Consider the following 14,098-nt stretch of genomic DNA (forward strand, 5'->3'; position numbering starts at 1 on the left):
AGATCTCTTAACTGTGTACAGAAAGGACCTCAGCTTGGAGAGACAGGCAGACTTTCCCAGGCTCATAGTTAATAAATGATAGGATGTGTATGTGTAAAGATTTTAATATAAAGCCCATGCTTTGAAAGTTTGATATTATAGGTAATGGTGGAACTTAGGTCTTACTTAATCGATTCATTTGAGGTAGTTTATCTTCCTAATTAGACTCTCTACTTCTTTAATGCAGTTATTGAATTTTCACTATCTAGCATACTATTTTCAGCTTAGCAAAGTGGTCATGTTATTTGCTAATCATTTGATTGATGATAGAAAGACAGAAAGCGGGAAATACAAAGAGCCAAAACATCCTAACAAGACAGGAAGTCTATAAGAGGGTTGGAAGCGGGAATTGGATGGAGATGAAGGCTGTTAGAGAGGATTCCCAGAAATGATATCTAAAACAAAGCTAAAATTTCATTCTTCTGACAGTTTTGGCACAAATCGTTTGGCAAAGTTAAAAATTTAGGCATTATGTGATTTTACTACTCAACTTTTGATCTTTTATTTCCTTTATATTCTCATGTTAACGTATTACATACAAAAGGACACACAATTATAATACAAAAGTTTAGCTATAATTGTTTTTAAAGGCAGAGAGTTCACTAAAAGAAAACAGTATTATTTAGAAACTGCAATGTGCAGTTATAACCACACACACAAAAAGACCCTACAAAATAGAATTCAGGAACATTGCAATAAAATGTCAGACAAAGTGGGAACCAGGAAGGGAAATGAGTTTTAACAGAAAGAAAAGAAGTTTATAGTCTTTTGTGGCTCAAGGGAGAAAAAGCTCACCCACATTGCTCCCTTTAAGAGTTTTTCCATGTTTAACTAGCTGCATGGAGATTCCCATATGGCTATTAAAGAATTATATTATCAAATAGAAAAATAATAAGTATATTAAAAACAGTATATAATCATACTATTAGAAAGGAAGGGCTAGGCCATGAGCACATTATATTTAAGAGCTTAGAAGAGTAGGCACTCAATAAACGCCATGTATTGCATCAGATTTGAGAGCTCTCCTCCCTAACTCTAACACATAGCTAAATAAATAATGCAGCCTTGATAACCTCCAAATAGAAAATAAGTGGTCCATTAAGAGAACACATTGAGAAATCTTATTGACTCCTGCTTGGATCTGTCAAGTGGCCATTATTAGTAAAATGTACAGCTTCAATAGTTACCCACAGAAAGTAGTCTTGTTAAATACACCTTCTGGCCATAAATTCTGATTGTTAGTTCAGTTGTTGACTAATGTCTCCAATTCAGTATTTTACAATGTTATAAATTTGAGTTTAAATTTGCATTTTAAGTAACATGACTTGTTTTTAGAAAGCACATTTAAAAAATAAACTAGTTGGTATCTAACAGAAAGGTTTATGCCTGGGTCAGTTCACATATTTATCCTGTTCCATGCTTTGCTTTCAATTAAATTTTGACCATTGATAATGTTTTAAAGGAAATTGTTCAAGTTGTTGCCTATCAAATGCCAAGAATATAACAAGGATTGTTGACTTGTTATATGTTGTATGAAGGTTTTATCTCTGCTTTCTGATTAGAGTACTCATTTCATACAGACCTAGAACAATTATTCCAAATGAATTGATTTTTAATTGGATTTCACACAAGTTGCCTGAATTGTGTTGTTCTCTGTCCATTTATTTGTCCAAGGTACTTTCAGTGGGGTTTTAGGCCTATCTATCTTCATGGTAAGGATTGTAACCATCCAATGAATTGACATCCAAACTTTTAACACAGAGAGGTCTCAAATACTCTGGCTCATGAACTCTTTGACAGTTTCTCCACACAAGTTGGAGACCACAAGCTGTTCTTCCTCAGCTCTTGCCAATGAAGGTTTAACTTACCCTTTTGAGTATATATCTCTATACTATTTTTTTTCTACATACCTGATTTCTTTTTAAATTTTTTTTTATTTTAAAGAGTTGAAGACAAAACAGGACAGAACAGAGCAGATCAGAACAGAACAATGTAATCAACACAGTATATCACCAGAAGACAACCCATAATTAAGAGTAAATATCACGATGTCTCTTTCTTTGAAATAGTTGAGTATAACTTCATACACAATAGTATCAAACATAACAAAATAGTATAAAAACATTCAAGAGAATGAGAGTATTACAGGGCTTTCAGAACCAAATAACAGAAAATAAACAATGGCTACTATATTATCTCATTTTCAATACAAAATTTGTTGATGCTTTCACACATAATACAGTCCAATAAGGTACAACATGATAGAGACAATGGAAACAGAAGAGCAAGAGCATGGCAGGACTTCAGAGTAAGATGATATTATATCAGTACTGGTTATTATAATGACTTGTTTCCCTCAAATTAGCTGTTCATACCATCACAGATAATAACATCAAAAAATAGGACAAACACATTACAACTGCGATCATTATAAGGCCTCAAAACAATGTAATGGGGAATCATGATTACCCTGAACTGTTATGTACTCTTACTATTTCTCACACTAGGGAGACTATACGGTGTTTATACATGTGAGTTTGATTTATTTCACTTATGAGTATGGTCTCAAGCTGGGCCAGTTTATTAGGAAAATCTCAATGTGATCATTCTTTATAGCTGAGTAGTACTCCATTGTATAAAAATAACACAACTTTTTTTATCCCTTCCTTAGTTGATGGACACGTGGGCTTTTTCCAAGATCTGACTATTACAAATTGTGCTGCTATAAACATGGGTGCACATATATCACTGTGGTATGATGTTTTCAGTTCTTCTGGGAATAGGCCTAGAAGTGGAATAGCTGGGTCTAATGGGACTGCCAATCCCAGATTTTTGAGGAATCTCCAGACTGACCTCTACAGTGGTTGCACCATCTGCACTCCTACCAACCATGCAGGAGAGTTCCATTTTCCCCACAGCCTCTCCAGCATTTGTTGTTGTTGGTTTTCTTGATCCTGACCATTCTTTCAGGAATGAGATGGAATCTCAGTGTGGTTTTAATTTTCACTTCTCTAATGACTAACAATGATGAACATTTTTTCATGTATGTATTTGCCATTTGTATTTATTCACCTGAGAATTGTGTATTCTCTCAGATGTCTTTGAATTTTGGGGATTTGATTTTTTTTATTGCTTTACATGTTTTAGACAGAAGTCCTTTGTCCGAGGAATAGTTCACTAAAATTTTTCCCAGTTTGTGGGTTTCTTTTCACTATGCTGGAGATTTCTTTTGACATGCAGAAACTTTTTTAATAAGATGTGATCCCAATTATTGATTCTGAGAAGTATTTCCCATGCAGTTTGATTCCTATTCATGAATTCTCTACCTACTCCTATGTCTTCAAGAGTTTTACCCAATTTGTCTTCCAACAGATTTAGTGTTTCTGTTTTAATATTCAGATCTTTGATCCATTTAGATTTTAGTTTAGTACATGGTGACAGGCATGGGTCTAGTTTTAATTTTTGTCATATGGAGAGCCAGTTTTTCCAATACCATTTATTAAAGAGACTGTCGTTTTTCCAGGAAACATGTTTGGCCCCTTTATCAAAGATAGGGTGGTTGAGTATACTGATAGTTGTGGTTGTATCTTCTAGACTATTTTATTGATCTTCAGCTCTGTTTTGGTTCCAGTACCATGTTGATTTTACTACATTTTCTTTGTAGTATAATTTCAAGTCAGGGATTGTAATGCCTCCTGCCTTGCCTTTGCTGCTTAGATTTGCCTTTGCTATTCTAGGTCTCTTCTGATGACCAATTCCAGATGAATTTTAGGAGTGATTTCTCTAGGTCTATGAGGTATGATGATGGTATTTTCATTGGGATTGCATTGAATCCATATAGCAATATTGAGAGAATGGCCATTTTCATAATATTTATTCTCCCTATCCACGAACAAGGAATGTCTTTCCATTTTCTCAGATTTTGATTTTTTTCAGGGTATTATAGTTTTCCCTGTACAGATCTTTCACTTCTTTCATGAGATTAATTCCTAAATATTTCATTTTTTGGATGCTAGTGTGTAGGGTGTGGTTTCTCTTATTTCTCTTTCTGTAATTTTGTTTTACTATATAAAAATGCTATTGATTTTTGAGCATTGATTTTGTATCCACTACATTGCTGAATTTATTTATTATACCTAGGAGTCTTTCAATGGAGTTTTGGTGGTCTTCCTTGTAGAGTATCATGTCATCTGCAAATAATGATAATTTAACTTTCTCTTTTCCTATCTTTACCCTTTTTATTTCTCTCTCTTGTCTAATTGCTTGGCTACAGTACTATATTGAATAGGAGTGGTGATAAGGGACATTTGTCTTGTGCCTGATTTTAAGGTAAAGGCATTCAGTTTTTGGCCATTTAATATGATGCTGGCTGTTGATTTGTCATAGATGGCCTTTATCATATTTAGATAAAGACCATCTATTTGAATTTTCTGTAAGGTTCTTATAAAGAAAGAGTGTTGGACCTTATCAGAAGCTTTTTTTGCATCTATAGAAATGATCATGTGATTCTTACTTTTGGTTTTATTGATATGATGGATTATATTTATTGACTTATGTGTGTTGAACCATCCCTGCATGGCTGGAATGAATCCCACTTTGTCATGGTGTATAATCTTCTTGATGATTTGTTGCATCTTATTCGCAATATTTTATTGAGGATTTTTGCATTGTGTTCATTAGAGAGATTGGCCTGTAATTCTCTTTTTTAGCTGAGTCTTTGTCAGGTTTTAGTATTAGAGTTATATTTGCTTTCAGGAATGACTTAGGAAGAATTGCTTCCTTTTCGATTTCGTTGAAGAGTTTAAGGAGTGTCAGCATTATGTCTTCTTTGTATTTCTTATAAAATTCCGCAGTGAATCCATCTGGGCTTGGTCTCTTCTTTGTAGGTAATGACTTAATTACATTTTCAATCTCATTGATAGAAAATGTGTTATTCAGCAGTTTTACACATTCTTGACCCAGCTTTGGTACTTCATATGCTTCTGTCTATTTCTTCTGTGTTATCAAACCTATGAGAGTAAAAGTTTTTGAAATAGGTGTTGGTGATCTTCTGTATTTCCACAGGGTTTGTAGTGATTTTGCCTTTTTCATTCCTTATTGCATGAATTTGAGCTTTTTCTTTCCTTTTTTAAAATTAGGTTGGGTAGGGGCTTATCAATTTTATTTATTCTTTCAAAGAACCAACTCTTTGATACATGGATTTTTTGGATTGTTTTCTTAGTCTCTATGGCATTAATTTCTGCTCTAAGTTTTGTGATTTCCTCCCTTTTATTGGCTTTGGACTTGCTCTTCTTTTTCTAGATGTTTGAGGTGTAGCATCAGGTTGTTTATTTGTATTTGTTCTGTTTTCTTGATGTGGGAACTCAGTGCAATAAATTTTCCTTTGAAGACAGCTTTCATTGCATCCCACAGATTCTGATAAGTTATAGTTGAATTTTCATTTGCTTGTAGGTATTGTTTAATTTCTTCTTTAATTTCCTGTGGACCCACTGATTGCTCAAGAGTGTGTTATTCAATTTCCATGTGTTTGTGGGGTTTTTGCAGTTTCTTTTTTCATTAATTTCTAGTTTCATGGTGCTATGATCTTATAACATGCATAGAATAATTTCAACTATTTTGCATTTATTTAAATATGTTCTGTGGACTAGCATATTATCTATTTTATAGAATGTTCCATATACTGCTGAGAAGAATGTATATTCTGATGTTGGATGGAACACTCTGTATATGTCTATGAAGTCCATTTGTTCACATGTGTGATTCAGTTCTGTTATTTCTTTGCTGATTTTCTGTCTGATTGATCTGTCCCTTGGTGTCAATGGCATGTTAAGGTCTCCTGTTATAATTATGTTTTTATTAATATGATTTCTCATTTCTATTAATACTTGCTTTGTATAACTGGGTGCTCTGAAATTTGGTGCATATATATTTAAGATTGTTATCTTTTCCTCTTGAAGTTTAATTTCTTTTCAATATCACTTTCTTGCTACTCCTCTCATAAGTTTTTTTTTTCTTCTCTATTGTTTTTCTTAGTTATAACTTTATAAACACAGCCTGTACCTCTAGAGCTTTATCTGGTGTGGACAATCCATTATTAGTTGTTGTAGAAGACCATTTCTAGATGGTTTCAATTTAAGCACTATCTTACTTCATTTTCTATCTGTAGATACATTTCTATCAGTTGATAATTTTGTCTGCGGAATCCAGGAGGTACATGTAGTGCACATTTAAACTGAGATGAATTTTGCCATTATATGAAGCATTATTCTGAACAATTTTATACACCTTGGAATGAATTCAGTATAATGTGGAATCTTCTTTGAACAAAATTTTAATCTCCGAAATTTAATGAGAAGTTGACAATAATGTTTCCTTCAGTTAAAAGCATAAAATTGAGTGGAAGATGATATACAAGAGTTGAAGAAAAACCATCTGGCAAAAGATCCTGGGAGAATGTAAAAGAGAGAAATAACAAAATGAAAGGAAATAAAGAGAGAAGACAAAAGCAGTGAAGTAAGTACAAGAATTCTCCCAAAGTGAACTGCAGCCATTATGAGTGACAACAAAGACCTGAGCTCCTCTGATGATAACAGCCACTTTCATGTCAGAAAAGAAGCTCAACCAGCTTCTCTAAGAGAACCAACACCAAGCAGGAGAATCAACAACACCACTTAATCCTCTCTAGTTCTCCTTTTTATGATGTTGGCAACCATCTTCAGGTGAATCATCCATACACAGCACCTCCCTGATTCCATTCAGGTGAGTGTTCCTAGTTGACCACCAGTTGTCAATTTCATCACATCTTCCTTTAGTTTTATTACAAGGTGTGAGATGATTTTCATTGAATGAGCCTGTCTAACCTTAATCTATATTTATGATTAACAGCTTGATGAAATGATAAAGGTCAAACTTGGAGGTGTGATTTCTTCAGAATGCTGATGGTGTTTTATTTTCACTTTCCATTTAATGCTATTGAAAAATCTAGCTCCGTAATCAAAACCTAGTATGGTTTTTCTTTCACTTATTATCCTGAGTATTTAATGGGCCTTTTAAGCTTGAAAACTGATGCCTTTGATTTGGAGGAATTCCCTCAATTATTTGATAATTTAAAATATTTCCTTATTTTTTATCTTTTAATTTTTTATAGGTAGATTTTAAATGACCTGCATTTTTGCCATTTTTCCTGTATATTCTTTTTTTTTATGTTTATTTATCATATTACCTAGCTGCTAGTGTAAATGTTAGACAATTTTTCAACTATGCTGAATAGTTGAAATAATTAATAATAATCTAATTAATTAAATTAAAAATAATTAATAATATGCTACATTTAAATGGTGACCACTTCTTAATTACTTTTCTACAAAAATATGTATACCTAAATTTGTTAAAGATATGATATAATAGTGTTATAATGCAATAATACTGTATTACAAGTTTGAGTGTCAATGAAGTTTTATTTGAGACCCGAGTATTCTAAGAAAAAGAGCATAGTATCTCTCCTATGGTAGAGTGGTATCAAAAGAACCAAACTGAAATAGATGATTCATTAAGATCCAGAGACTCATAAAACAATAACCAAAATGCCTGGATCAGTTTGAAAAATAACCTTTCATAAGAAGAAACAAGAAGATATCAAACAGAATAAATAATAACAGTAGACCAACATCATGATGACCGATATGTTAGAATTAACTGACAAAGATATTAAGGGGTCATCAAAATATGATTAACAAAAATTTACAAAAACACATGAATTAATAATATTGTCAGGACAGGTAAAGAAAGGTACAAAGAAAAATTTTTTAAAAATACAGAAGTAAAAAAAGCAACCTTTAATTGGTGGACTCAGCAATACAATTGGTAGGATCAAAAAAAATCAGTGAAGCTGAAGATAGAATACTAGAAATCCAATTTGAACAACAAGAGAATAAGAAAGAGTAAAAGTATGAACAAATAACTGATGAAATGTGAGACTGTACCAACTGATCTAACAGTTGTTTCACTGAGTTTTCAAAAAGAGGAAAATGAGAAAGATCATAAAAGTACTCAAAACAATAACAGGATGCTTTTCAAACTGGCCAAAAGGCCTACTTGTATTGTTCAGAGAGAGGATTAAATGCCAAGAAGGATAAATCTAAAGAAACACACACTAAAAGACATTACAGTTCAGTTTATGAAAATTAAAGACAAAGGAAAATTTCTGAAAGCATGAGGAAGGCCACTTTCCCAACAGGCAACTAGAGGAGGAGAACTGTTGGGAGCCGCGGCCGACACCGGTCGCCTTACTTGGCGGACGTAGGGCCTGTGGGTGGGAGCGGAGCCTGAGCTAGATTGCCCCTCCCATCGAGTGAGCCAAGTTGGCACCTGCTTCCTGCCCCCTGATTGCGCTGGCGACTTAAACAACCCGCTCTGTAAGATAGTCTGCCTAGCAACAACTGATGTTAGCCAATCAGCCCGCATCGCGCGCTTTGAACTGATTGGCCACTGTTACCCTATAAAAGTAAATGCCTCTCCCGCCACAAGAGAGAAGCACAGAGGAAGCACAGAGAGAGATAGAGAAAGTCCACCGGCGAGAAAGGGCTGGTGGCAGAGAGGAGGCCTCGCGGGGCCCACGCGGAGACAAATAAAGGCAAGGTTGCACACCGCCAGACTTTGTCGTGTGTCTTTCCTGCCGGCCGGGAGCGACCCCGACATTTGGTGACCCGCACGGGGACTGATCAACCCCGAGACTCGGCGGTGGTGTGCAATGCTCCAGCGTGGTGCTGCCGGACAGGTGAGTTGGGGATAAGCCTGGGCTCTGGGTGGCGCGCACCTACAGGGCTTTTAGACTCCCCTCAGGCTCACGCGTAGGTGACAGGTTCTTTAAGTCACACGCGGTGAGTAACAGCCCTTAGAGGTTAAAAATGGGTAATTTACCGAGCGCAGAGGCGCGGCCCTTGGTAAAGACCCTTAGAAAGCTTTTAAAAGCTAGAGACCTCAGGGTAGGTCAAAAAACACTGGAACTATTCATAACAGAGGTAGATAGGGTGGCTCCCTGGTTTTTACCCACGGGGCATTTAAACCTGCCGTCATGGGAGAAGTTAGGCGGGGACCTCGCCTCGGCGGAATTGGGAGGCGATATTTCGCCGGCTATTCGCCCCCTGTGGGAAATGATACATGCGTGCCTTGACTCCTATGCCGAGTTGCGCCGCAAATTGTGTGCGTGCGCCGCCCGAGAAAAGCAGAGAGAGGAAAAAGGGCCCCCAAGCGCTCTCTGGCGGGGAGGAGATAGAGAGCCATCCGTTCCGCCCTGGAGCTCTTCTCCAGAAGCGGCTCCCCGCCGAGAGGCCGCTACAGGGAACCCTCCCTTCTCTCAGCCGGCACAGGAAGTGACGCCCCGTTCCACTCTGTCGCGACCGCCGTCCTATGACGTTGCGCTGCGTGGCGGACGGTATTTTCATGGGCGGCTACTCTGCCGAGCAGGCTGAGAAAAACGCCGGTCGAGGAAATGGGGGCTGGGGATTTAGCTCAGCGGCATAAGCGCCTGCCTTGTAAGCAGGCAATCGCGAGTTCGATCCCTGGTACCGATAAAAAAAAAAAAAAAAAAAAAAAACGAAAAAGACCAAAAATAAAAAAAAATAAAAAAATAAAAAATAAAAAGGGGGAATAAGCCAAGGCCTGCCTCCAAAGGCGCGGTTATCTATGGCATGACAATGGATGGGCCCGGATCCTGTGGTTAGCTGGAACCGAGGCGCGGTTTGTGTTTTTCCGCAGGAACTGGGACGAAAACCACTGTGGGTCCCAGAGAGGTTGATGCGACAAGTCCCTCGACTAAAGATCAGGCCTGTTCCACCAGAGGCCAACCGCAGACCCAACAACAAGATGAGCCCTAAAAGAACTGCAGGACAATCCCTTTTTGGGGGCCTGGAACGGCTTGCTCCCCTATGTGCTACCCTTGTTAGGCCCTCTATGCTCCTTGTTCTTGCTCCTGCTTATAGGACCATGCTTGCTCCGATGGGTTACATCATTTATTAATGGGTGCCTTGCGGCGGCCCGGTGTCAAGTACGCCTGGTTGCCCATGCGGCCCTGGCAGCAGCCCGTGATGGGCACAATGACCCCCAGGCTTACGCATGGCTCGCTCGACTGGCCTACGACTGGGTCTAGGTGTGGCGGGTCTTCCGCATTCCTTCCCTAATGACACCACACAGCAGGGTAGGTGAGTCAATGACGGGTAAGAGCGTGCCTCCCCAGCACGACTCGACCTAAGCCAGGCCCTACCCCATGGCGCACGAAAGCCGCTGGATTACTAGAATCTGCCCAGATCTAGATGCCTCTCCGAGGGGATCACATGGAGGGGCATGAGTGCATGCCTATGTGCATCCAGGTTCCGTCCAGTTCACTCCTGGCCCTGGAAAAAGGACGAGGGTCTCAAGGCCTTGGCGGACCCGGGGGCGGCCGACCAGGGTCCAAGCCAAGGGCCTACGGTGGGCCTCAACACAGGGCATAAGCCTCTGCACTCGATCCAGGGCGGGCTGCGATGCATACATTCATTCAAAGTAAATAAAATAGGGGGAGATGTTGGGAGCCGCGGCCGACACCGGTCGCCTTACTTGGCGGACGTAGGGCCTGTGGGTGGGAGCGGAGCCTGAGCTAGATTGCCCCTCCCATCGAGTGAGCCAAGTTGGCACCTGCTTCCTGCCCCCTGATTGCGCTGGCGACTTAAACAACCCGCTCTGTAAGATAGTCTGCCTAGCAACAACTGATGTTAGCCAATCAGCCCGCATCGCGCGCTTTGAACTGATTGGCCACTGTTACCCTATAAAAGTAAATGCCTCTCCCGCCACAAGAGAGAAGCACAGAGGAAGCACAGAGAGAGATAGAGAAAGTCCACCGGCGAGAAAGGGCTGGTGGCAGAGAGGAGGCCTCGCGGGGCCCACGCGGAGACAAATAAAGGCAAGGTTGCACACCGCCAGACTTTGTCGTGTGTCTTTCCTGCCGGCCGGGAGCGACCCCGACAGAGAACAGTTTAAATGACAATAGACTTCTCATCAGGAACTGTGGGAGCCAGAAAGGAGCACTGCAATCATGGGATCATGGGATCATTCAAAACAAAAGCATGAATATAGTACATAATTTAAAACCATAATTCAAGGTGATCTACAATGATTACCACAGTGTCTCCTGTTATCTTCAATAGAATTGCCCATACCATCAGGTACAATAAAATTGAACATAGCAGTAAAGAACAAAATCAATAAAAACAAAGCACTGGAGGTAATAGTCAAGATGAAAACTGTTGACCATCATCATCTTCTCTGAAAGGGTAAAACTGAGAATTTGTTGCCAACATACCTAAAAGGATAGCGCAAGAAAGTCACCTAAATCAGAAATGTAAAGATGGAGTCTTGGGACACCAAGAGAGAAGAAAGAACTGTGAACAAAAAGGGTGAAAATAAGGATAAACACATTTTCCTTCTCAAATTTATTGAATTATGTTTCTCAATTGAGCCAAAAACTGTAACATTAATAGAATTATAATTAGATAGAGAAAATACCTGTGACTATTATAATTGGGAAAGAAAAAAAAAAGGATATTAAAGAGTGTCAGGTTCCTGTGTGGCACTCAAGCTGATAGATTGACTGTTGTGGATGATGAGAGTTTAATTTTTTACTGTTTGGGACATATATTTAAAATGAGGAAGGGATAAGGCCAGGATGAACTCAGGATTTTATGTTAAAACTTTAAATATCAATATGAAATCACATTTGAAAAAATTTTAACTATGTATAGTTCATTAGGTATAGATCTAGATGTATATGAACATGTGTACTTGCATATATTTTCTGCCTCAGATTATTCTATTAGTTATAGCACCCAAATAATAAGAGCAAATCTAGTGCTGAGAGTCATTCACAAATAGCATTTTCAAATAAACAGGCTTATCCTTCCAGGCGTGAGACAGACAAGGATCAAAATGACCATAAACCATTAGCTATAAGCTTCTAGAAATGCCTTTTCAAAGGAACTGATGAGCTAACTTCATAAAGGAATCAGTTGATAAATCTGGGACATTTTTAAATTAAAAACCCTCGAAAAACAAAAATAAACCAAAACCAAAAAGATCAGCGTTTTTTTTAATAACTGCTAGTCTAAAGTCATTATCTATGATGATAGCATGTCATGATGGTAGAATTCCAATGTGTAAATATAGGAAGAATAACAGAAATAGAAAAATCACAAGCCTTTGTAGACATTATAATCAAGTATTATTAGTAAGTGTAGTCAAGTATCAACAATGTGTGCTAAAATTATAAGTGGTAATATTACTGGGTAGACACTTGACAAATGTCATCTTCAAAAACTTATCAGATTTTGTATCACCAGTAATGAGACATTTCATCATGTACCTTAATTTGATCCACTGAGAAGAGTATCATAAATTTCTGCAGTCCTGTGCCAAAAGTATGACTTAGACTCACCCAGATTCAGGAGAAATGTAAGCCCAATATAATGGGGATCCTGGGTTGGATGTTGGGATGGAAAAATAAGCTAATTGGACAATTCATAAATTTACATGAAGTGTCTAGATTAATAAATGTCATTGCTTTATGGTTAATTTCTTAATTTTCATCATCTTGTATTATGTTCATGTAATTTTCTAACATTTAAAGAAGCTAGTAAAGAATCACAATGTTACTACATTTATAACTTCTTATATTTCTAAAATAATTTTGCAATACATGTTTTAAAAGATAAAAATAACTAAATTCACAAGTTTGACTTCTTTTCTCTTTCTTTTTCTTTTGAAAAGAATAAAACCAAATGAGAAAAAATGGGATCATTCAAAACAAAAGCATGAATATAGTACATAATTTAAAACCATAATTCAAGGTGATCTACAATGATTACAACAGTGTCTCTTGTTATCTTCAATAGAATTGCCCATACCATCAGGTACAATAAAATTGAACATATCAGTAAAGAACAAAATCAATAAAAACAAAGCATTGGAGCTAATAGTCAAACTAGAATGAGTATCATAGGGAATCTTATTTTCTTCAGATTTGATACTATCAAACGTAACAGATTTGAATAAAATCAGTCAAGACAAGACAATGATTGAACAAGACAGATTCAAATAAAATCAGTCAAAACAAGGCAGTGAAAGCAATACAGGGTTTCAGATTAAGTTAATAAGAAATTAAAAATGGTTACCGTAATATATCCTGCTACCTTTGGAATAGCTGTCCGTGCCATCAAATCTACAAGTAGACAAACTGGAACAGAATAAAACCAAAATTAAACAGAGTGATGAAAGCAATATGGATTTCAAGTTATAATACAATATTAGCAATGTCCTCTTTCTTTCCTAGAGAGTTCCTCCCCTTTCACTTTCCTAGGGTGCACTGTACATTTTGTATCCCATTAACTTCTTTAGTTTTTAGATTAGGGAGGCAACTTAGGGAGGTACTATTTACCTAAGTGGTTTGGAACCTTTTTTACCTCTGAGCTTGGTTTCAAGTTGCATCCATTTACCAGCAAGATCCTCAAGGGTTTCCTTCTTCATAGTCAAGTAGTTCTCCATTGTATAAAAGTGTTATGTCTTGCCAATCAATCTGCAGCTGATGGGTGAGCTATCCTCACTTTTTCCTGATTTCTTGTCACAGAGCATTATTTTCTCATCTTTGACTTTCAGTCCACAAACTTTCTTTCAGGTTAGATACATTTTTATATATATAGAGCACCTTGATGGACCCTATCTCTTGATCCACTTTGTCTGTTTCTTTATATTAGTGTATTGAGGCTATCCTTGTTAATAATTATGGCCAATCTTGTCTCATCTCTACTGTGCTAGTTTTCTGCCATTGGTTTTCTCCTTTTCACCTTCATTCCACTGTCTGTCTTGTTCAGTGAGCCCCCTCTGTCACTATTCTTGAAACCATATTTTTTTTTTCTTTCTGGAATGTCCTTCAGTATTTTTTATAGGTTTGTACTGGTGATCATGAACTCCCCCAGTTCCTCTTTGTCATGGAAGCACCTTGTTTCTCCATTAACTTTGAGAGATAGTGTTTCAG

Source organism: Cavia porcellus, unplaced genomic scaffold (genome assembly GCF_034190915.1).
Source record: "Cavia porcellus strain 051 isolate PalLab524CR breed Dunkin Hartley unplaced genomic scaffold, mCavPor4.1 scaffold_4, whole genome shotgun sequence".
Lineage (NCBI taxonomy): Eukaryota > Metazoa > Chordata > Mammalia > Rodentia > Caviidae > Cavia > Cavia porcellus.